Source organism: Hippocampus guttulatus, chromosome 16, assembly GCF_054856545.1.
Source record: "Hippocampus guttulatus isolate MCC_2025c chromosome 16, RoL_Hgut_1.0, whole genome shotgun sequence".
Lineage (NCBI taxonomy): Eukaryota > Metazoa > Chordata > Actinopteri > Syngnathiformes > Syngnathidae > Hippocampus > Hippocampus guttulatus.
In genome coordinates, this window is record NC_141276.1 from 4,667,525 (window position 1) to 4,688,818 (window position 21,294).

The following is a 21,294-nucleotide window of genomic DNA, read 5'->3' on the forward strand; positions in this document are numbered from 1 at the left end:
TTTGGAAACCACTGTTGTTTAAAATATTACTGGAATTTTTTTTGGGGGGCGGGGGGGGGCTCAAACAAAACACAATTACTCCACTAGGTGGTGCATCATGATCATTTCGTTTCCAGAAAGTAGACCGAACCACTACAGAGTTGTGCGAGACATTGGGCACAGCTGGCGCCACACTTGACCTTTGTCAAACTGCTGTGGCGCACAGGCTCCGCGGAGGTGACGAGGCGGAACCGTGACGTTTGCAGACCTCCATTTAAATCGGGCTGCAATTTTCGAACTGTAACAGCGTCAAGACAGAGGGCACACAAAAAAAAAGAACCCCAGGTGGTCGCGCTTGGACTAGGGCCCAGGCAGGCATTTTGTACTCCGTACTGATGAAAGCTGATTGTCTTCATCAAAAGCACTTTTCATGTGTGTTTCTCTGGTTCTTTGTAGCAATCTCTTTCTCAGTAGAGGATCCCGGGGGGAGCATGCTTTTTTTAAATGCCGTGCTCGATTATAGTGTAATTGCATACCCATCCCAATAGGTGGAAGCGATGCTCTCATTTGATTTATTAATTTTTAAAATGTCATTAATAAAGTTATTCTTTGTTGTAAATTGATCTATATTTCTTGTGTTTGCTTTAATGTTCATAAGGATACAATATTAGGCAGAAGTGTATAATTTCTTAGACAAATGGGCATCGGGTAGCCCACGAGGGCCACATGAGTAGTCCGCGGGTCTGTTCTCAAAACAGTTCACAGGTGATTAAAAATTGTGATTTTGAGGGAATGTTGTTGAATGTTTTTTTTAATATATATTTTTTATAATACACACACACACACCAAAACAAAACAAAGCAATAGCAATAGCAAAGCATAAAAAACCTTCCATGTGCCACCTTTTCAACTCTGAGCACCTGCCCCTCTCTGCACACCCCTGGGTACTTCCTACCGTTGCTTCTCAGTAAGTGTGAGCCAAATAGTCCCACCCAACACAGGGGCGCCACCCATTGAGCTGTGCCAGGGCTGCCCAGGATGCAGCGGTGCCCGCAAAAAAAGGAGGCCGACAGGGAGGGGAGGGAAACCGAGAGCGAGCGTCCCCATGGCAACTGTGTGTTTTTGTTAGCACACTCGTGAGTCAGACAAGCAGTGAGTCACAGTCAGGAGGAAACACACACACACACACACACACACGCACGCACACACGCAGCCACATTCATACTCCCACTTTGTCAAAGGGAAGCCAAATAAGGACAGCTGCAACAATGTGCATGGAAAGGCTAAACGTGAGGGCAGAAGGAACCGCTTGGTCATTTTTTCATCGAGAAAAAAAAAACACACATGAAGGAAATCTGAAGTTCCGATGAGTCCATGAGAGTATTTTGGGCAATAAGGACGGAGGCCGAGGGCACGCGAGTGGGCCCGTGTGCCCATCCCACACACTCATGCACATAGACACACTCCCTTTCGAACACACCTTTGGCGCAACTCACTAAAGCGTCCATTTATTGTGTGACGCCCACACAGTCTACAAGCACCTGGTTTTGCTCAGCAAACAATGCGCCTATTTGGTTTTGGGAATGGACAACGGGCAAAGGGTTCCAAATATTTTTTTTTAAAAAACGTTTTACAGTAAGATGACTAAAGAGCATGTCATGCTTTTACATGGTAAAAGCAAGGAGTAGCTGGGTAATTACTATGATCTGTCATTTTTGATCGCTGTTGGCGCGTGGGAACATTTTTGCGGTGCTGAGAGGCCTTGAGGCTTATATCGGTGTCATTTTGAACAGATCGGGATGAGGACATGGCCAGGCACTGATTGGACACAGCATTAGGTACACCTGCACTACCTAAGAGCCAGGTCAAAAGACCTTCAGAAAACGTGTCAGCGGTTCACGTATTTTCACACCAAGTGTGTCATGGGAATCTGTTCGAAACTGGGATGCGTGTGATGTGATTCAACTTCGCTTCTGTCATGAATGTTTCATTGTCTTGAAGTGAAAACAGCAACAGTCATTAAATGACTGTTTCCCTGGCCACTGACACACAGACAATTGCCATTATAATCCTAGGGGGGAAATTTTTATAAACAAATTGGAGGTTAGCCAATAAGCCTGACTAGCTTGTGTTCCACTTCCATTTAACAGGACTGCAGCACAAACAGCGTGTAAATCAGTTCTTGTCAACTGGTGGATCACAGGACAACTTGCAAAGAAAAAAACAAAACAAAATGTTTTGAGCATCCAATGTTGAACTTTGGACTATTTTGACAGGCAGGCAGCAGAAACATGCAGTTCATATTTGGCTTCTTATTATTATTCTCTGATTCTTTTTACTAATGGGTGGTTAAGTTGAAAAAGAAAATGCTATGTATCTATTTTTTTTAAAGATCCGCCCGACTTTCTCTTAAAGTGGTTCAAGGCCAAATGAGGGGCGAGACCCATTGAGATCCTCTGTTGTAAATCGTTTCCTTTTTGATAAAAATGGAAGCAAAATAAGGCAATCAGAGCCCGCCGTCGATTATCCATCTTTTGCTGTTATCTAAGCGGATATGAAATATCACCTGCTCTCTAACGGCTGTAGTTTTTACAGTGACAATTTCAAGTCAAAGCCACACCTTTTTCGGAACAAACTCACGCTTTGTCCTCCCCTCGTGCAGCAGGTGAGGAGCCGGCGCAGTGGCGGGTGGGTGAATTTCACGGCTATAACTTTAAGGGGGTGCGAATGACGAAGGGTGAGGGGCGGGGGGTCGGGGGGGGGTGGGTCACCATTTAAGTGGACAAGCGGCTGGGAAACGGCGTCGACGGCTCATGCCGGAGCCAGGAAGCTGACGAGAGGGGGCAGAATGTGGTGCGGAGATGTAAAGTGCGTCGGGATTGGGCAGTGTGATTGATGGTGTGGAGGAAGTCACCCGTCCGCGTGTCACGCCGAATGATGTCAGTGGCCTGAATGGAGGAACAGAAACACCATGTGGCCGCAGATAGACTTCCGCTCTCGCTGACCGACTAGAACATGCTCGAGAATTGCTCCACATACAACGTTAAGCAGATTACACGCATGCCGACAATCAGTCACTTGGTACCGAGCCGCACAGAAAGAATAAATAACTTACATTACTTCCGTTTTATTCAATTTGGAATCTGAAAGATGTTTTATGGTGAAAAATGATCGGATTCTCTGTTACATCCGCCGACAGTACATCACTCTTGACGCAGGCGCAAGGTGCGATTCTCTGTCACGTGATAGGTTACCGCTAAAATGAAACCCAGGAGCTAGCAAAATGAGTAAAAAACAAATGTAACGTTGGAAAGTTTTTTTTTTGGGAAGGGGAAAAGGCCCAGCCAGGAGACAGGAGAGGAGCCTACGACTTCCAAGAAAAACAAGGCAACATTTTATAGAAAGTATCAGGAGTCCTATTTCAAATACGGCTTTATCTCAACGGGAGATTCCCACGCACCAATCCCACTCTGCATAATATGCGGCGATGGTGAGTCGTATTTTTCATGCACTTTGTATTTGCGCTGTATCTTATTTTAAAGGCACGTTTAAACATTACCAGAGCAACCAGAGAGTGTTGCGACCAGATAGAATGTTCCTTGTGTCATGATTCATGTTTATTATTATCTTTAAAACAAAGGTTGGTAATCATATTGAAGATGGTATTTGCTGTATTCCACTTGAATAAAATCTCAAAATTGACTTTAGGGACACCCCCTGAACCGAATAAGCTTGCAGTTAGCCTAGCTCCCTCTATTTTCTTCTTGTGCTACTACTCTTTTTTTCAACGTGATATTTTACAACGGTCTGGAGGCCCTGTGGCAACATGTTGCCTCTCACATGTCGGTCTTGGGACTACAAGAGACGTCTGGAAAGGACTCTCACAAATGCATGCGCTGATATTGTTTTTTTGTGTCGTGTGCTAGAGTGCAACACACACGCTTTGGATGTTAAAAATCAATATGTGTATACTATGCGTGTTTCCTCGTGAAAAAAGAAAAAAATACTCCCCCCTATTGCGGCTAATTAATCCTCTTTTGCTTGTAGCAACACAGCTACTGGTAGTTTTCATAATTAATCACTGATGCAGCAAGTTTCTGTGTTAAACATGCTTTCTGCTCCCACTGCTAGACAAAAGTCCATGTGAGTTTTCTTTTATCTGTTCCTAATCCTTCTCGTTGCTCCGCTTAATTCATCTCTTGCTCTGATGATGAGCTCAGCGCAACACGATCCCACTTGGATTTCGTCTTGGGTTTGTGTATCCTGGGAACTCATCTGTTCCCCGTGTTTCAGCACCCGCCAGATCCCCGATGGCGGCAACGCTCTCCGGCCGGCCGGCCGGCTGATCCACACGGGTGGTCGAGCAATTACATGAATGGATGGACGGACAGGCAGACGGGAGGTCGGAGGAACGGATGGGTGGACTGACGGAAGAATGGACATAGAGACGGATGGCAAGTTGGAAGAACAAGTCGCTTTTGTAACCATTGGGGATGTCAAGGGAGCGCAAAGAATTAAGGAAATGGGAGCAGAAAATGATTCCTTAAGGGTCTCATAACGGTTCCAGGGGGTTTCCCGAATCACATTGTGGTTTGGGCCATTTTTCAAGCTTTCGACAATGTTATTCAATTTCCATTTGGGAATGCCTGCATTGTGAAAGAGTGGTTAGAGTGTATGACTCATAGCCAAAAGGTCCTGGGTTTGAATCTCAGGTCAGGCCAAGTCTTGCGTGAGTTTTTACATGATAGGTTCATTGAACAGTTAATTGTCCAACGGCGTAAATGTCATTGTGAATGGCTGTTTATCTATCTCTATGTGCCCTGCGATGTGGCTGACGACCAGTTGCAGACAGTCAGCAACTAATGAGAACTCATTGTACAACCACACACACGGTACAAGACGACTGAATAGTTCAGCTGCGTTCGGCCGGCTCGAGGAAGCCTTTTGTCTAGCGGGTGTCAGTTTACAGGTCGTTGAGTTGAAAATGTCAGAGAAGCACAGGTTTGGGGAGTGGAAGACAACAAAAGGGCAGCGGCACACAAAGCTTGTGGACTCGTATCGAGTGTCAAAAGGGAACAAGCGAGACAGGCCGCGGGCGTTGCAACGCGAGAGTGAGAATGGAGTACGCACGTTGGCGGGGGTGAAGTTTGCAAAGGTGGTTCTCCTATTTTTAGCACGTGGAGCGGGAGAGGGCAATATCTATTCGAGGGTTTTTTCCAGGAGAGTATATTTAGAGTTGGGATGTGTACAAAAGACAAGGCAGAACAGGAGGCGAGTACGCTGGACGCTTAAGCCGTTCTGATGTAAGACTCTGCAACAGGACCACACGCATGCCTTCTGAGTGGGTCACCTGTTGACTGCGTTTATGCTACACAAGGGGCTCTCTCAAACCTTCTGGGTGCCCCAAGCATGTTAGGGGACTGCTGTGAACCTCCCAACCCCGCCCCCAACTGTCCTATAAAAAAAAAATAAAAATAAAATATTGGTGTCTGGACATGTGGCGTGCTTCGTAAGCGACGTCAGCTCTGACAGCAATTCACCATGCAGTAGTTCACCGTGAGTGTCTTCTCACGTGAGTGTTTTCATTTTGTGCGTTTGAGCGTTTGTCCCGTTGAAGAAATGGCCGAATGTGAAAACTTTACCAAGCAACGGCTCATAATGTGAAAAACTGGCAAGCTGGGGCGGTCTGAAGTATGGATTGTGGACTCTCAGGGGCCCCCGGTTTGAGAGCCACTGTGCTACACAGGCTCATGCTTGTAAAGTTATTATGACTAAGCCACTTGCGCAAAACACTGAAAGCGGCACCGACCGCTTTCCGGCAACTCAGCGAAAGACACCGCAAATCAGACACGAGATTTTTCCAACGTGCAGCAAACATGGCTGGCGAGTGAGAGGGGAGTAAGGCCGCAGCTGAAAAAGCAACGGCGCGAGTGAGGCGGCGACAGAGCCGTGTGGTCTCTCGTGCTAAGGATAATAGCATGCGCGCTGGCTCAGGCAAATGGGAGAGAGCGAGGCAAGCGAGTGCAGAGCCGCAGTGACGCCATTGTGGTTCCACAGTACTTCCTGTCTACCGCCACAGTGTTTGTGTGTCTTGTCTCCACGGTAACTGCCAGCACATAAATACCAGACAGAGAGAGAGAGAGAGAGAGAGAGAGAGAGAGAGAGAGAGAGAGAGAGAGAGACAGAGAATAGGGACAGAGCAATCAAAGTAAAATGAATCCAGTCGGAGCCTTGGAGACGGCTGGCGCGGCCTCAGTCCAATGCGTGCAAGATCTTTTTCATGCACTTTATGACCCGTCGCTCGCTCTGTGGTCAAGAGTGAGCGAGCCGTATAAAAAGCAGTGAGCTCAAGTGTCCCGGGAGTGAATGGGGATGTTCAGGGTGGAGTGGATGAGGATAAGGAGGGAAACGAAGGGCTGACGGTTGGAGGAGGGAAGGCCACCTACTAGCTGACAGGTTATTGGCGGGGGGAGAAATAAGAGACTCGGGAGATGCTAACGAGCTCTTGTGATGCTCACGCCGCTGACACCCTTTGAGCTAGATGAACTTAACTACAGTGGCATCAACTATGAGTTTGAATTTGACTAGTTACTGTATTTCTAAACACATCCACATCCCTGATTTTAAAATGGTGCATTCACATTATATCAGTTGTTTTGGTTAGATGGACAGGTTAATGGTAGATTTTTTTTTATATATTAAAACATGAAAAATATTGTTTGGGCAGTGGTATGCAGACTTTTTATACCCACTAAGAAATTTTGCAAAGTGAAATTTTTGTCTTCTATTTGTATAGAATTCTGCTTCAATTAAGTCACGCATTCCTTTTCATTATTTTTTTTCCAGGCCAGGCTTTGCAGTGAAATAGTTTGGATGTACAATATTTCAAAACGTTTCATCAGCCTGAAAGAAGTGCCAAGATGGCTGCCGTACCGATGGCTGGGAGTGGCGCGCACTTCATCGGTTCCCGCCGTCGGCCTTACTTCGGCATCTGCTAAATGACATAGCGCTGGATTTACACTGCGTGATTCAAGTGACACAAGTCCATTTTTTTTCCTCTCAAGTGGCTCGATTGGGATGTGAGTCATGGCAAGGTAGAGAGGAAAAAACACATGGAAATGGATATCATCAGATCGGAATAAGGCCTCTCCCAAACGAGGATGAAAATCTGATACGTATCGGGCATCTGCCAATGTAATTGCAGCGCAAATGCACAGATTGGATCTCGCCTGGAAAAACGAGCATGACGTCACGGTGATACGCCGATTGGTGACGTATATACCAGAGTCACACATGTGCGAGTCAAGTCAGTCTCCGGTTTTCAACTTCAAGTTTCAAGCGAGTTATTCTGGCAAAAATCAAGCAAGGCAAGTCCCCACAACATTTCGAGCAAATACTCAAAACGTCAAACCGTACACACTAAGGTGGCTTCCTGGTTTAACAAGGTTACTTTCAGGTCATAATGACAGTTTTAACAAATACAGATTTTTCTTTTTTTCTCCCAACCGCACTCCCCCTTTCAAGTCTGATTCTAGTCAAGCAATGTGAAACGAGACCCCCATAAAAACACAGGCATCAGCTCAAACAAAATAAAATAAAGCAAAAGCGTAGACAATTAAATATCGCCTAAATATGTTATATGGTGTCTTTGCAACTAGACAAAGTAATACTGGAGTCATATAGAAGCTGTCCTCATTAAAAAAAAAAAATGGCGGCCAGGGGAGAGTCAGTCCAGTAACTAAACAGCGAAACAAGATTTAACGTTCAAACTTCATAAGATTCATTTCTCATTGATTATTCCTGTGGTGTCACTGCTTGCGCATGCGGTTTCTTTCATGTGTTCTGTGAACGTACGCAGAGCCGTATCGGATATGTGTGTCACTTGAAATGTAAATAGAAATAGACAGTCAAGGCCGAACGAGCATGAGTCCGGCAGCAAAAGGTCCAGAAATAGCTTACATAGGAACAAACAGTGACCAAAAAAAAAAGACGACACCACCTCCTCTGGATGGTTCGCATTAGAAAGTCACACACGCTAAATATTTATTCTTTGCTTTTAGCGAGGACACTCAAGTCTTTCTTTCCAATGTACTTTTTTTAATACAACAGTTACATTTGAATGAAAGACTAAAAGTTGTCTCATTGCTCATTTTCTTTCGGCATCTTCGTTACACCGCCAGCCACTTGATATTTTTAATTGGCCCGCGGGGCCCTACGAATTCTGCCAGGCAAAAAGTGGCCATGCAAACAAGTGACATGTCCAAGCAAAACAACCGGAGCGACACTGCAGATTGACACTGCTGCACCCGGAGACGAGCACGGATATTTTATCATGATTAAAGGCCGTCTATAAACGTTTTGTGATGGCGGAAGTTGAACCCCCAAACTGACTATTTCAGTTTTCATTACTTCTAGAATCTAGTGCTCACATTTTTAGAAGCTCCATCCATCTGAGGGGAGACCAGGTCCAAGGACACAGGATGAGACGCAAGGCATGTTATTTTTTGGGCCGTTACATTAGGGAGAGCGTTGGATCTGACGCTTATTTCCCACATTTGTTATTTTACCCCTTACAATAAAAACATTCTGGACTACTTGACGCATCATTTGATCTGACAGCACAAAACAATTCAGAGGAAATGTCATTAACATTTTTTTTGGTCTCCCAGACATTGTGGCCAATAATAGAGTTGCACAATGACTCACTCAACACACCAAGATGGTGAGTCGGCTTAATATCTCGTGTGCTGACACACGTGTATCCAAACATACAGTGCTATGAAAAAGTATTTGCCCCACTTCTTGATTTTTGTGTTCTTTGCATATTTATCACACACATAGATAGGTAGTTTGGGATTTTTTTTTGTGCCTTAATAAATCATATTGGCATGTAGAGACTGCATTTTGTATTTGCTTGGGTCATCTCTGTGAGATATCAAAATTGGTTTGATGAACTGAAACCTTTAATGTGATAAATCTGCAACAAAAAAAAAACACAGAAATCAGGAAAAGGGGCAAATACGATTTCACAGCACTGTACATACAAAAAAAACAAACAATTGAGACACTTAAATACAAATGTATTTGACCACCTGCAGACTGGTTCAATTTATGTGAGCCTTTTAACGTTTTACCCTTTTGAACAAGGATGAGGACTTTAAAACTCAATTCACCTCTGGGTTCTTGAAAATCAATCACTGAAAAAAAAATTCAACAACTAAAACTATCGTGCTCTGCTCCAAAATGCAAGTGAATAACTATTTATTTTTATGTATTCTTACTTAATCAAGCAATAAGCTTTATTTCGCACAATCCTTTTTTTTTTTTGGGAGGGGGGTAGTAAATTTTAAAATGCCGTTAAAACTGTAATTTAGGTAAAAGAGCTTCCAATCTCATGGACACACACACACACACACACACACACACACACACACGTTACACAATTATATGTCCAAATATATAACTGCATCTTCTTGCACATTTACAAAATCGTTTGAGATCATGACACTCAAGTGGGAGTGGCCTCACATGTTTCTGTAAAGGCTATGTTTGGAGGGCATTGTTCAGACTAATCTGTCACCTGGCTAATTACAGTGCCGACTGCTACGTGTCATGTCTGTCGGGCCAAATTAGAAGGGAGTGTGCACAGGATGCACCCGACTTTTGACCCCTGAAAACCGGACAGAAACTTTTCTTCGGTTCAGTTATGCTCACTGTACACGTATTTCAACTGATGAGAATGGTTCTGTCCTTGTAGTGATCATTAGCGTCAATACAAATACAACAAAATAAAGTTTCGCTATAAAGTACCCACGAGGGCATCATGCCGCGTAAAAACTAAGTAAATAAATAAAAGGTGCTTGCGGTCATGTGTTACTGGCAAAGTCATTTCACTTGGCCTCAATGCATGTGTTGCTAAGAGACAAGCTAGTGTGTATGTGTGTGTCAGTGGAATGCGTGACGTCTACAGGGGCGTAGTTGTCTGTGTAGGACGTTGTTGTTCTCACAAGCACGTATGCACACAAAGGCTTGAGGGGAAGTTGTAAAGCCTCTAACAGTGCCTCTCAGAAGATTGTGATGCTGGCAACTAAGTGTGTGTGTGTTGTGAGGAGGTGGGAGGGGGGGGGGGGGGTTCACAATCATAACAGGTGTAGATCAACCGATAAGTCACAAAACTGCTTTTGGAAAAAGACTTTCAAGAAGCTTTATAAGGAGGTAAACCCAAAATGAAGCATACCTGAAATTACACACAATACCCTATTTCTTTGTTAACTGTACAAAATTTAGTTTGTATTCTATCAATTTAATTTATAAATTAGGGTGTTGGGATTTTTTTGGTTGTTTTTTGTTGTTGTTGCGAGAAATGTCACATGAAAGACGAAATACAAAGAAAAATAGTCCTAAGTAAACAATCTTTTGGTCTACAATATTCTAAAGGATTCTGGTAACTATACTGTCGGCATAATTATTATTTAGGGGCTTGGATACGTTTATTTAATGTTTTTTATTGTTTTGGAAACAGGGTAAATGATGACCAAATTACTTTAGGTTTCATTTCCTGCTCAAAGACATCAATTCATCCATCCTTGTTGCGAGGCGTTGCCCTCATTTGGCTCGCGGGTAAACTGGAGCCTATTCTTGGATGAATTTGGGTGTGAGACCAGGTACACCCAGGGAAAAAAAAACATTCTCATTTGTAGACAATTTAGACTTTCCAGTGAACCTAACGTGCGTGTCTTTGGAACATTGAATGAAGCAGGAGTACACAGAGAAAAGCCACGCAAGCACGGGGAGAACTTACAAAGTCCCGCGGGCCTGGTCTAAAAATACCTTACCAGTGATTTGTTGGGATTGTTTTAGAAACGATCATTTGAAAACACTGGTAGAGACTTTCGGAAATAAAGTGGTGCATATCGTCGCTGTCTGGCAGAAACTAGGTTCAAATATGGTCAAATTCACGTTTGATCCAATCAATACGAATGGTCCGTCCCCATTTCGTCAGTTTTCAAGGCGGTGAAAATAGCTTGAAAACAAAATACGTTGCTGCCCTTGAGCGCAACTTATGTCTTGAGTGTTGTATAACTACTTGTTTCCTTCGTTCTGCGGAAGCTGTGTGGCGTAGTTGTATTTAACGTCTGGATTTTTTCTTTTCGAGAATGAGCGAAAATCGTATCTGGTTACAAGATACATTTAAGTGACGCTATGATATTAACCCGTTTGCTAATTATTGCGAGAAATCATGAACATGATCAGTGCGTTCACATAAATTAACACCATGAATGCTTTGTAATCATAACTAAGGTAATTTGGGCCATTTTTTTTTTCCGTTTCAGAAATGTGCATCAAACCCAAGAAGTAGCCTTCCGTTTCAAAAAGGTTGGTGACCCCTGGTCTTGAGTATGCATCATTTTGGCCTTAACACCAAAAATCCGCGGTCTCCCAAATTCAATTGGTGTTAATTGGTAAAACTTCCAAAAGATTATTCCATTTAGGGTGTACCGAAAATTCACCGTTGATACTGAAAGAGATGTTTTGCCAACTAATGTTTACGGTACAGCACGTAAAGGACTCCAACAGAAAGTGTCTCATCATGTTGGTCTGTTGAACTTCTGCACATTTCCTGCTATTGACTTGGACTGCCGTTGCTCATTTATTAGCGGCTGTGTGGCCAATTAGCTCCCTGCCCCCTTTCCTGTGGGGGAGGAAAGCGGGCAAGATGGAGGTGGGTCTACTTCTTTTTTTTTTTTTCTGGGAGTGAAATGAAGGACACACACGGAAGGGGAGGTCTCTTCTGATCTGACATCGTCATAAAGGAATCCCCTGAAATGGGTTCAGCCCCGCCCACTTGCTTATTCTCACCCCATCCGGCTCCCAGACACACTCGCCTTCTCACATGCTCGTGTCTGCACTGCTCACAGAGGAAGAGGGAGAGAGAGAGAGACGACACGGGAAGGAGAGGGGAAGAGCGAGAGAGAGGGAGAGCGAGAGGCCGACATCTGTGTAGTTGAGCCACATCACTGGAGAGCATGGTGAGAGTCAACGGGAGACCAAAGACAGGAGTAACAAAAGTTCTCTCAGGTAGGAGCACCACCCCCCCCCCCCCTCCGAGAAAACCACCGTTGGTGTTTTACTGTTTTACGACCCCGCGAGTCTGTACAGTTTACTTCCTGTTGTGTGTCGAACTGTGCGTCCTCCTCGGTGAGGCTCACGTCATTCCGCAAAAGGCTGCAACCTGTTGATAGGGGACTTGAATGCTCATTCGACTGCGTCGCTCTGGTATTGTCCGAGTGGAAGCGTCTCCTTTACAAAGGTCAGACATAAATAGTTGCTTTGAATGGGATGGTTCGACGTCTGTCTGCCAGTTTGAACTCCACCCTTAGCGCATGACATAATTGGCTCTCCTCAACCTGTTTGTCCGCTTTCCTGCGCAACTGTCGGCGAGCTCCCTTGTGGATACGTGTCATCGTTCCGGCCACGCGTCTGTCATAACGCGCCCCAGAGTGAGATTGGGGTCATTAAACGTTACCGAGAAGCAGAGACGGGGATGCTACGGCGGTGGTGAAACAAGGTTGGAGTTGCTCAAACATTCCTCTCATTGTTCCAAGGCCGTAGGATCCCAAAAGTCCTTCAAAGGAAAGGATTTTTTTTTTTTTAATGCACTGGTCAACACCAAATTGGAGCCTAGGAGAGCAACAATGGGGAACGTATCCCATTAGGGAAACATTCAGATGAATGCTGGGAAGGTACAGTTGGAGGAGGGAGTGCAGAATTGGGAGCAGGCTCAGGAAAAGGATGGCGCAGTGGAATAAAAGCGTGTTCCTGCCTCCATTTGTGGATGTGTGGTTCGTGGCAGCAAGGGCGGCTGTGGACTAAGTAGAGGCCTGGTGGCGGTAAGGGTGTACTGGCAGAGGACCAGGCCGAGGATAAAGTTACACACAGAGCAGAACCACGAGCCCAGCCCTGAGCTCGTTGGTCCCAGGAGACTCTCTCTCTCTCGTCTTTACAAAGTCTTCATCTGGAATTCCCACAGACGAATGTCACCCAAGCGGCCCATCCCACTGATACCCGGCCAAGTGCAGCGTGGAACGGAGAGAAAGGCACCCGGCACGTAGCGCCAGAGCGTCAGTGTTTGAATGTCGTTGAATGTCACGGTCTCAGTAATAATTACACCCTCGCACGCAACATGAAATGAATACGCGGCCGTGCGCGCACGTACCCAGTCAGACAGTGTAAGCGAGCTACAGGGTGTGGTACGGCACCAAGGTGTGTGTGTGTGTGTGTGTGTGTGCGTGTGTGTGTGGCCTCAAAGATCCAGCGGTGGTGCGCCGCATTTTCACCTGATTGAAGCGTATTTCCAGTAAGCCTTCAAGTTGCTCACTTCGAGGTGACAAAGCGTTGTTGTTGAGATAGCCCACAAGTCCTCATCGGCAAAAGCGGTTTTAAGGGGTGCAAGGGACAGATCGGCAAGTATGAAAGGCAAACACGGCGTACATATGCTCAAAGAGGAAGAATTTAGGTGATATTTTCACCACTGTACACTGGTGACATTATCATTGAACCTTAGATTTATCAGATTGAGTCTGATAGTCTCCTGGGATGTATAGGAAAGCCCTACCATGGCGGGGGAGTCCTTACTCCTTGACTAGCCATGATTCATACCTGTCTTCCAAGGTTCTCTTGGATTGGCAAAAAACTACAAATACATGAGTAATGGGCAACATGAGAGTTTTTGGGGGCACCCCTTACCGCACTTTGTTCAATCGCATTCTCAATATTAGCATATCAACGTGAAAGTGCACCACCGCACTGTTTGCTTTGGGAAGCTTTCGCCAGCCCGGAGGTGCGAATGATGTCACATCAGCGCGTATTGCTGCTATTCTGGGCTTTATGAGGCCGAGTGAGGAGCCAGCTAATGCAACATGCCATGTTTGCCCGGGAGCGGGGCTGACATAACTGTGTTTGTTTATCAATAGTATTCTGGGCCGGCACACCGCCTGTGTGCATCTCTTCAATGCACACATGCAGGTATACGTGCACACGCAAGGGCACCGGGAGAAGATATGTGTTGAAACAACAAGGACTGGAGACCCAGCTGTCTCAACAGAGGCTTTTCCACTTAACCGTGTGCCCTTGTGTAAATGGCAAAGTCGACCCCGAAGTGGAGAGCGAGTGAGCGAAAACAGCCAGCGGCCACGTCTGCACTCGCCTGCGCGTCGCGTGCACCAATATCAACGTGGAACACGCAGAGTGTCAACTGTCAAACGATGGTAGTTGTATCTCAGGGTCTTTTTAGGATCCCCCCCCCCCCCCCCCCGCCGGTGCAGTGACTCCCAACGGTTGGGAATAAGGCGCTTTGCCAATATTCCACCTCAGAGGTGGCCTGTGTGACTCATTTGTAAATGAAAAGTGAGTGGCAGGACAGGAGTGTGAAGTTTCAGATTGCACACTCGCTTCTGCAGCACTGTCGTGTCGCGGTCCGACAGACGTCACACGGGCGTTGGCGCCACGTGCGCAGGCGCGGCAATATCGGCTGCGTTCGAGACAAAAGGTGGCCTCGCGGGGAGATCTTCCAGCTCTGCGGCTATTTTACAAGATATCGGTGCCCAAGAGACTTAAAAGCTTCAGTGCGCCATGAAGCAGCGCGAGGGCAGCGGTAGTTGACAGACAAGACCAACAAACAGGTCTAAAAGGTTATTTTTCAATTGAATCTATTATATTGTAAAAAAAAAAAAGTTATACACATTGGAATTTTAAAAATAATTTTTTGCAGGTTTTTTTCCCCCCCCCACTGCTCGAGTTGCCCTTAATGCAACTTCTCCACTCAGGTACATTTCCTGGCCATCGTCCCTCTCCGAGACTCATTTTTCCTCTTCTATGCCTCAGGATGTACAACGTTGGCACGACGACGAGCCGCAGCCGGCTCCGCAGAAGCTTATGATTACATCTAACCATAATAAACGTCCCGGTAGAGAGGAGCGTTGAACTGGCTCCACACACAAAATAAACAAGACGCTAAAGTGAGACATCACACAGCGAGCGTTTGAGGTGAGGTGTTGGACAGTGTGCGTCATCGCATGGGAAAGGAAGGGAAGGGAAGGGAAGGGAAAGGGGAAAGGGAAGGAATGAGCCCGTAGGCAGGAACAGCTGCGGGTTCGAAGCTTGGAAAAGCCATGGAAAAGATGAAAAGGCAAAGAAAATTGCACAAGATGAGAGGACGACGGGATGGAGCGTTTGGGAGGAGTCGGCAGGATGATGGCTTTGATGGGTGTTGCGACCTTTTTTTTTTAGGTGCTGATTGGGACCTTGAGCAAAGAGACCGTTTACGTAATAAGATACAAATAAAGATTCCACTGCAAATGATTTCCATGAAGTGGATTATCCTAAAATCGGAGTTACCGCAACTAACTGGAGAGAGCAACTTTTTCTTTTTCCCATGATAATGCATCATCATTGGCGGGTGTTGGGAATTACATAACTTCGGATTTCTCTCAATTGGCACTAATGTGAAAGTCCGGTGACTGATGATGTCCACCTATTTTCAGGACATAACATTTTTATATCGGGATTACAGTATACTGTAAATCGGGAATACATTGCAATATTTAAACCAGGAAATGTGTCTCTGTTCTTGACCGACCACACGAGTCAGTTGTCAGTTCTGCATGAGGGGGAATCTGTTATTTAATAGTGACAGACCTGTTTGTGGGTGGTGGAATAATGGCCATGCTCTCATTCCACCTTGACAGAGCATTTCTGGTTCTCCCTGATTTACCAAAGCTGCGCATTCACAAACGGAAGACAAATTGAAATCAATTAAAGGGGACGGACTGATTACAGGCCGCTAATTTGTTGCTGCTAGCGGCTTTGCCTTTTCCTCAAGTCAAAAACACGTCCACATCACACTCTAAACGTCACTGCGGGGTAGTAGTCGACAAGTTGACTAGTCCGTACGATCCCCAATTACTACCACAACAGCTTTTTGTATCTTCCTGATCATAATTGTTTTAAGAGCAAAAAAAATATATATATATATCAAGAACGTTAATTTTGGGTTGCTTTTGAAAGTTGAAACCTTTAAATGCAATTTGACAACAGCTATTAGTAATCACATCTTCTATCGTACTCATTTTTCGGGACATTTATTTGCAGTAACAACTAAGAAGGAACATTCAGAAAGCTAAACGGACTTTGGCTTTGCATCAAACAAAACTGTAGGTAGCTATTATACTATTTTGGGCCCATGATTCCAGACTGTTACGCTTTTTGAAGTAGATTGGTGATAAGAGTGTCCACTGTGTCCCGAGTGCTGCGCTCCAGGTCCCCACAGACAGGCTTTAACGTATTTAGAGTCTGGAGTTTCCCCAAAAGTGTCCCGCTGACTCATACGTTGTACACGCCGCTTCCAAAAAAAAAAAAAAAAGCTCCTCTTTTTCAACGCAGAGCGGCGGAGTTTGACTCTTTTGGAATGACCTTGTTTGTTGTTTTGCTGACAGTAAGAGAAGATAAATAGCACCAAAATGAGCGCATTGCAAATGATTTCTTAATGAGCAGGCGCAGAGCCATTTCCCCCGTACGTATGTAAGGCGAAGATGAAGGAACGGAGCCGACTGCTGTTAGAGGGAGTGCCACTTGACTGGCCACTTCCTTCTAACCAAATTCTCCATTCTGTCATTGAAAAGCTATTTTTATAAGAGGCCACGGGAAGTCTGGGAGTTGATGAGAAACACACACACACACACACACACACAAGGACGCAGAGCCGAGGAGAGGGCAGTGGCCGATGCAAGGTAACGGTGACAGTTATGTTGTCTTGTAGATGCGGCGTCGACGACGGTGACGACGCTTCCCGTCGCAAGCCGTCTCTGTTGACCAGGGGAATTCCTGGCAGAGTGATTTTGGAGACTAAATACTGAATCACATTGCCAGGGATTTCCAATGGCTGGCATGAGGAATGCGACGCGCTCGCTCACCTTTCTGATTGGCTCACTCACACAAAAACACACACTCCTCTTCTGCTCCCGGCACCCGGCCGTGCGGCGGCAGGACTTAGCGCACATGTGAACAGAGTCTGCCATGTTCACAGTGGTTAAGTTCTGTCGCCACAGGGCTGCAAACTGCTAGGGGTTGGAGGAAAGGTCAAGGTCGCGGGTTTACATCAGCAGAGGCAAACTGAAATTTTAGATTTTAGATTTAAAGAACACATTGGGGTTTTTTTGTTTTTTTTTGCTTTTTAATAATGTGCATTATTTTGGTTCTTGAAAAATATTGCGCTTGTGTGAAGCAAGCGTGATTCCGGGAGATGTTGTGCATGTGCATGGAAGTCATGCTGGTGGATTAGAAAAGGGGCATGAAAATGACACAAATCAATCTGTTCAAATGGAAATTTCATTTTAAATTTTACATTTTAGATTTTATTCCAAAGGTGATGTATAATGACTAGCAATAAAGGCCTCCCTCATTACACCCCTGCTCTCTGATATGTTCACATGATAATATGTCTTAACTTCTAAACCATTTTCAACTACAGCAAAATACATCATTCGTGTTGAAAAATGTTCCCCTTAGATTTAGTTAAACATATATATATTTCTTGTGCATGTCCCTACTCGGTTGCGCGTTGCTGTAAAATGCCGACAGAGCTTGTGAAACAATTCATATATTGAAGGGTCAAAAATAAAAATAAAAACCTCTTGTGCCTATTCATCGCACTGGTTGGAGTGTTGCGTGTGTATGACGGATGACTCACCATTGTGTTATGACAATGTCAGCGTGCTGCACCCAGCTCATGGGAGATGGTATAATGCCGTCTGCTAATAACTGCTAATCTGTTGAAAAAGCAAAATGTCATCAGCTCCCTCATCACTCTCTAAAGGACACGTGTGAAACTTCGGAACTGCTTTTTTTTTTTTGCTCTGATTATGCTTCGCCTATGAATTTCTGTAGCAATTAGTTTTACCTGAATAATATATACATATATATCTTTGTTTATATTAGTATAAACACCATACTGGACCGGTCTCCTGTGCCTGCTGTGCTGATAATCAGTGTGTGACGTCGGCTGGCTCAGTTCAGCAGGAACAGGGGCCCGTAGTCTCATTTACGCTCACTTCCTTATGCCTGTACACCGGAGGTGCAGTCTATGCACATGTTCTATTGAAGTGACTTGTTTGTTCGTTGATGTCTGCTTGATTAAATGGATGTGATTTGCACATTGAAAATTAAAATCTTTTAGGTGACGTTTGTGTGTCTTTTTGTGGTTTGTAATTACTTCCAATGCGCACTACGCAAACATTATTGGCCAGGAACGAGACATCAAACATGAAGATTTCTGTGTGTTTAGCTTGAACACACACCGTCATGGCATTATTGTGCATATTCCTGCCTTAATGTTAAATATTGTTTTTTAAAAACGGCTTCAATGGGTTGGCTCACTCCAAATAAATCAAAATTTAAAATAAAAGTCTTGTCTTTCTCGAAAGTATGAACTTTTTGCTACACACAATTGGCATTGAAAGTGAGTTTTCTTTATATTTATTTATATATACAGTGTATATATATATATATATATATATATATATATATATATATATATATATATATAAGTTCACATTTAAGGGCATGGTTAAAGGCTTGTTAATATAATACCATGTAAAATGCCAATGCATGTGTAAAACTGCAGTACGGCTTTTTATTTCTTTTTTCTCCTGGATTCCCTCTACAGGTGTGAAGTGTAACATACTTTCACAAATTTAATGAGCAGCTGTCATATGAAAAAGGATCACCAAAGTTAACCATGGGTTGCCATGACGATGAGTGAGACAGCTATGTTTTTACTGGAAAGAAAAATGACCATCGAGCACCATCATGGAATAAATTATGAGATGACAGCATGGCACTTTGAAACAATGTCACACACAATTAAGGTCAGGTATAGCACCACAATATTCCACAGTGAAAGGCTCCTATTTATTGCTAATATTGCATTGTCTTAATTTAAAACATTTTATAACTACTGGAATATTTCATTATATTTATTTACTATCAACCTTTTTCCTTTTTTTTTACACCCATTCATTCACTTAGATCAAATTTTCAAATATATTTAAATATTGGTTGACAGGTTTACAGTCAACAAAAATATTACTCAATCTTAGATACACATTTAAGATTTTGTTCTATTTTATGAATGAAATTATAAAGAAATTAAAAGGAGAATGAATTCTTTTTTAAACTCATACACATTTCCACTATTTTCTTCAACCTTATTCAGGAATGACATGTGCGGTCTCTCAATTTCCCAACATCCGATGTGGCCTATTTTAGAGTCAAAATATGCAGACGCGACACTAAAAGTGGCAGAAATTGAATTTGCGTGTTGCTGAAAAGGTGTCGTCGTTCAACAACCTATCTGATTTATAACACCGGTGTCAAAACAATCAGTCAATCAGTTGGGTGTTTGTCCTTGCTGCTTTGTGTTGCTATGGCAACAATGTCACATGGGCCATTATTAGAGTAAAAAATAAACCCAGCTGCGGCAGAGGACTTCCTGTTTCTCAGCATGGGGTAGACATGCTTTCCCCCCCCCCTTCGCGTTTGAAAGTTTACCTTTTCGTCAGCCCCTCCCTTGATACACTCACACACCCATGCCCTCACTCACCTGGCTGTTCAGTTTCGCAAAGGACTCGTTACCACGGTGATAACCCATAAACACAGCGGAGATAAGAAGTTGGCATACATTGGGCTAGGCTCCCAGACAATCAATCCTAATCTGCAAATGACAGAAATGCCCACACGTCATCATTGCCTTCCTACTCCTTCACCGGCACTTTGCTGCAAGCCACCATTTTGTCCGGGAACAGACATAATTGCCATTATGACTGCATCACACACACAGCGCGAATTGTTCCACCGCGGGGGGAGGAAGTAGGAGCAAACAGTGTCTGCTCTGTGCAGACGCCACACAACATTATCTTAGCGTGACTACAGCTCAGCGCTCGCACTGAAATCAAGTCTTTGCGTTGCTGTGAAGCCTTCAAGGTCATTGAGAGCCCCCTTGACCTCAATCAAATCCAGTCCCAACTTCAACTTTCAAACCACTAAATACCATTGAAGGGGGAAAAAAAGTCCTCAAGTCTGACAGCAATCGAACATTCCACACGAGGTCTCCTGTAGCTGACGTCTCAGCCTTCTTTGGAGTCCTTTCATGACACATGAGAGTGGAACCAAAGTCAAGTCAAAACAATGTTTTGTCACGCTGCTTGACTTCCAATTTCAAAGCCCATTCCCTCATAGGAAATCATGTAAAATGAATCAATTTGTTCCAGGCTCATCAAACTTTTATTCATGACACGCAGAACTTTTTACATAATATTTTACCATTGTAAATTGCCATGCAAGTGTTTTAAGTTAACCACTGCACACAAAAATAAATAAATAAAATTAAGTTAGACCTTATAAGACGCCTAACAGACAGATTTAGTTGATTTAGTGTGGTTCACTTTTTGAGGTTTGACTGTAATGCATCTCCTTTTATATTTTATATTGTGATAATTTTTCCACAAGCACTGCTACTGCAGACTCATGAATACAATACGGACGACCAAGGAGGAAAGTGTCCAAAGTTTAGAATCACTTCACAGATGGAGGGAAAAAAAAAGAAAAAAAAGATGAAGTCTATTAAAAACACTGAGCCGACGTTTTGGCTGAATTCTAAGGATTTGAGGATTTATTTTTTATGTAAAGTGTTTTGTAAATCAACTAAGTTGTACTGTTTTAAGTTGTATTGTATTTTATTCGACGGTTGCGTTTTCAACCCAGCAATGCTGTGCAAAAGGGCACCTGATACATAAATGGGCTGAATGGAAAAGCTGTTATAGTGGGAAAGAAAGAAGCACCCAATTTCTGGGAGGCTGCGTGTGCGTGTATAGCTTTGGACTCTGGTTTTTGGGAAAAGTTGACTGTGTCCCAGTTCCAATTCCATTCCTCCTTTCCAAAAGCAAAAGGCCATTTTCAGAGTAAAAACAGACGCTTTGAACCACGATGGAAATTTTTTCAGGAAACATACTCTAAAAGCAATCCACAATCCTGCCCCCCCCCTTCTTTTTAGGTATAACTTATAGTAAAACTATAAGTGGGCTAGGAAAACAACTTTGCGGATATGGGAAGCGTGATTAGGCACAGGAAATATTATTTCCACAACATGAGACTGATTTATCACACTGGGAAATGGTTTGACTTGATTATGGGGTTGTTTCAGCAGAGAGCGGAGAGGAACGGGAGTTCAAGAGGATGTATTGTGTCTGGGCAAGTACAAAT

General features: G+C 44.0%; 1 protein-coding gene across 1 annotated transcript in view; it reads right to left on the reverse strand.

Moving 5' to 3' along the window:
- Positions 1-17,810, reverse strand: part of LOC147192616 (LITAF domain-containing protein-like) — a 51,352-nt gene extending 33,542 nt beyond the window's left edge. Inside the window, exon 1 of the mRNA XM_086133073.1 lies at positions 17,726-17,810. The gene's annotated coding sequence lies outside the window, so the exon portion shown is untranslated. The remainder of the gene's footprint in view (positions 1-17,725) is intronic.
- Positions 17,811-21,294: the final 3,484 nt, after the last annotated feature.